General features: G+C 29.1%; 1 long non-coding RNA gene across 1 annotated transcript; it reads left to right on the forward strand.

Moving 5' to 3' along the window:
* On the forward strand, positions 863-2912 carry LOC110268977. The gene is made up of 3 exons (XR_002357781.1): positions 863-1508; positions 2482-2621; positions 2706-2912. It is a non-coding gene; the product is annotated as an uncharacterized LOC110268977 (long non-coding RNA).

A 4579-nucleotide genomic window follows, 5' to 3' on the forward strand; every position in this document is an offset into this window, starting at 1 on the left:
GAATGAATACATTTAATGAATAATGCATAATTATACTAATTTAAAAAAAATATCTTTATTATAATTATATAAAATCAATATTTAATACATTATTAAACTAATTATCAATTTTTTATATTAGATGATTTGTTACTAAATACATAATAACATAGATGATTTGTTACTTATACTGATTAAATACAATAAATACAGATTAACTTAGTTAAAAAATCATTATCTTCTATGTTTTCCTATTTGTTTTTTTAATTCATTAAATCCAGTCAATTATAATAAATTAATTATATTAACTAATTAATTCAATCAATTATTTCTTAATTTATTTTTTTAAATTCAATAAATCAAATAAAATCAATTATACTAATTATTTTTTTATTCCTTCCATTTTTATTTTATCACTATAAAAGACCATGTATGCTAGAAGAAAATATTATTTGTTTACCAATTATTCTTTCATAGGGTAGTTTTTATAACAATTCTTTTTCTTCTTATGAGGCGTTGTCGCAAGAAGGCAACTATCGTGAACACAAACCACCACACACTCTCCAACTCCCGTGCTCATCATTCAGAGCAATATATGATATGTTATTCATGAAGCATTTATAAACCATGGTATTATCATGTATGCATAAATAAACAAAATTTCGTATTTAAAATTAAGTCATTTATCTGTTTATGTGGTATATTGTAGTGTGAAATTACTTTCAATTTGTATTGTGCAATGATATTATGGTCTAATGTAAGCCTTTACTTTAGAACTTTGTTATGATTTTATTTCATCGTTTTCTCTTAGATATCAATTTGACGTATTTTTATTGATTATTATTGAAACGGATGTGATATGAAATTTACCCAATGTTCTGAAAACCGGTTCGAACCGGCCGGTCAAACCGGTCGAACCGTGAACCGGTCGCTGTAACGGTTCGGATAATAAGAAAAACTGTAGATTTTGAAAACCGGACTTGAACTGACGAACCGGCCGGTTATCGGTCGGTCGAACCGAACTGGGACCTAGCCGGTTTTTTAACATTGCAGCAAAATGCCGCCGTTTTGTGCTGAGGCCTGAGGGAACCCTAATTCCCTTTTCTCCTTCGTAGCCTCCACTTCCTCGTTCCTCCAGCTTCTGCTTCTCAGTTCTCAACTCCAGCCTCCCACAGAACAGAACACCACCCAGTCACCCACGACTCCAGGAGGCCCTCAACGCACTCACCGCCGTCGCACTCACCTCAACGCACTCACCTCCGTCGCGCCTTCAGCACGGTCACGCCGTCACCAGCGTCGCGCCGTCAGCTCCCTGGCGCCGTTGGGTCCGTCGTGCCTTCCGATACCTCGCACAGTCAGCACCTTCCCGCCGTCAGCTCCGTCGCGCGCTCAGCTCCGTCGTGCCCTCAGCCACTTCGCATGTCACCTCCGTCGAGCTCTGCCTCTGAGAAAGCAATAGAGAAGCGTTGAAGCGTTGAAGCGTTGTCCTTCGAGCTCTGAGACAAAGCAACAAATTTCCTCATTTCCAGGTAATTTTTAATTTAGTTATGAACATGATTTTGTGATGCAATCCGATTCTGATGAAACTGTGCTCTGATGAACTGAACTCTGAGTCTCTACTCTCTGAAACTGTTATGAACTGATTTTACGATTTCATTGATTCTCATGAACTGAACTCTGATGAACTGAACTCTGAGTCTCTACTCTCTGAAACTGTTATGAACTGATTTTGTGATTTCATTGATTCTGATGAAACTGTGCTCTGATGAACTGAACTCTGAGTCTCTACTCTCTGAAACTGTTATGAACTGATTTTGTGATTTCATTGATTCTGATGAACTGAACTCTGATGAACTGAACTCTGAGTCTCTATTGTCTGAAACTGTTATGAACTGATTTTGTGATTTCATTGATTCTGATGAACTGAACTCTGAGTCTCTACTCTCTGAAACTGTTATGAACTGATTTTGTGATGAAATATGAACTGATTTTGTGACATGATTGTATGAATGACTAAATTCTGATTTTGTGAACAAAGAATTTTATTGAACCTGAGATGTTGTACTTGTTTGTATACTCTGATTTTGGAATTTGGATGTTTTTTGTTCATTTATTGTGAACTTGAGAGTTGAGATTTTGGGTTGGATTGCTGGTAATATTTAGGTATGGAAGAAAGTATCAACCAAGACCTACCTAGGAATAATAATGCTGAAAATAATTCTGCTTCGAATGAACGTTCTCTTCCTCCCGCGAGTAACGAAAATCAATCACAAACTTGTAGTGTAGGGGGAAAACTGATCCTGCTTGGAGATACATTGCTTTACAGAATATAAATGGAAAACCGCATTACCAATGCTTATTTTGTCTGAGTACTTTTGGGGGCGGGGGAATTAATAGAATGAAAAAGCATTTGGCGAAGATAGGTGGAGACATTAAGAAGTGTTCTAAGGTTTTGTATAGCTAATATACTAGGCTTATCATCTATTGTATTTAATTTGTTAGGAATGAAAGAAAAAAAAGAAAGCAAAAGTCGCAATATGATCCAATCGATATTGAAACTATTGATAAGGTTGATTTTTGGGTGACGGAAGAAGTTGTTGAAAAAGAGCCTGATCTTCCAAGTAATATTGAAGACTTGCTTCGTGAGTATTATAGTTTATTGATCAGACAATAAATTACAATAACTTTTATCTTTAATTTATTGATAATGTGTTATATTTTCTTAGATGAGATTGATGCTGATTTAGATCAAGGTGGTGGTGGTAGTAGTACTAGTACATTTTATGCTGCACCACTTGCTTTTTCTGGTCCAAGTAGTGGAAATGAAGGTGATGAAATCAATGAGGCAAATCTGCAGCAAATTATGGAGGATTTTGATGATTCATGACAAACTTGGATCATTTTGATGATGCTATGTTAGGTTTGATTGGTTGTTTGTTCTAATTTAGAAAAATATCTTTATTATAATTATATAAAATCAATATTTAATACATTATCAACTAATGAAAGTGAGGTGTCAAATCCACATGATTTATTTTCTCTCCAAAATGAATGCACTATTTTCTCTTCTAAATTTATTTTTTAGAAAATATCTTTATTATAATTATATTACAATTAGCATTTAATAAATAATGCATAATTATACTAATTTAGGAAAATATCTTTATCATAATATACGCACAAAAAAATAGATACAAAGATGATTTATAAAATATTAATAATATTATATTAGCACGGTGATTTTTTTTTTATTTTGATATCATATAGTATTGATAATGATAATATTATTATATAGTATTATATAAACTTTCTAATATTAATTATTATAGAAAATGAGAAAATTATTCTTTATGGCAATCATTCTTAGTAGAATAGTGTGTCCCTTATATAGTATTGATAATTGTTGCTTAATTTAAAGTAATTGTATGTTGGTATCTTAAATTTATTTTTAATAATGACCTAAATAGATAAATTTAATTGAATTGAATGATTATATAAAATATTTTATATTATTAATATACTAAAATTAAATTCATTTTTCAGTACAGAATTTTATAGGTAAATTTTATACAAAATTAAGTTTTTTTTTATTTTTTTATTTATTTTATCTATGTTACTTTATTTAATTTTAAGTAGCGTCATATTTACAATTACCGCCAGTATGATATTTTATAAAATATGAAAATCAATTTTTTTTTATAATTTAAATATCAATGTTTGAATGGAAGAACTTAACAGACTCAGAGAGAGAGAGAAAGAGAGAGAGAATTAGTAATGGGGACAAAAATATAATAAAATTTAGGTATCGATATTTTTTTTGCTTCCCACGATATTCAACAAGTTAAGGACTAATCCGTCGTGAATTTGAATTCCATTTAAGAATCTACAATTGGCCAGTAACGAGTTGCTATACATACGAGACAGAATTCGAACCATCAATACTTATTTAAGCGGACGACTAAGTTGATCACTTGATCAATCTAAATTGGTTTAGATATATTCAAAATTTAAAATTAGAACTATCTAATACATATTGATAAGAACTAGAAATATACACACAATCATTATTATAATATTTAAAATAATAAAAATATAATTTCATACACATAGTATAATATTTAAAATAACAAAAAATATTTATAAGGACTTTTTTTTATTTTTAATATGACTAAATATTATTTTTTATATATTTTTAAACAATTATTTTACTTTTTATTATCTCATATTTAATTGTCAAATCTACTTATTATAATTTTTATAGTATAAATAAATTTTTTAACCAAAATAATTACAGTATATTAATACATAAATAATATATTTTTTATCTTAAACAATTTTTAAAAAATCACTAATAATTTAAGTTGTATTTAATTAGAAAACTAAGTTTTAATTTAATTATTAATTAATTAACTAATATAATATAATTAATTATCACTAATTTTTGAGTGTATTTATTTATTTTTCATACTAAATCAAATTTAACAATATAATTATTATGTGTTAAGTTTAACAAAATATTTTTTAACATAAAATACAAAAGAACTATTTATATTTTATTTTGAGACAAATATAATATAATAAGTGGTATATATGTATATAA

Source organism: Arachis ipaensis, chromosome B02, assembly GCF_000816755.2.
Source record: "Arachis ipaensis cultivar K30076 chromosome B02, Araip1.1, whole genome shotgun sequence".
NCBI lineage: Eukaryota > Viridiplantae > Streptophyta > Magnoliopsida > Fabales > Fabaceae > Arachis > Arachis ipaensis.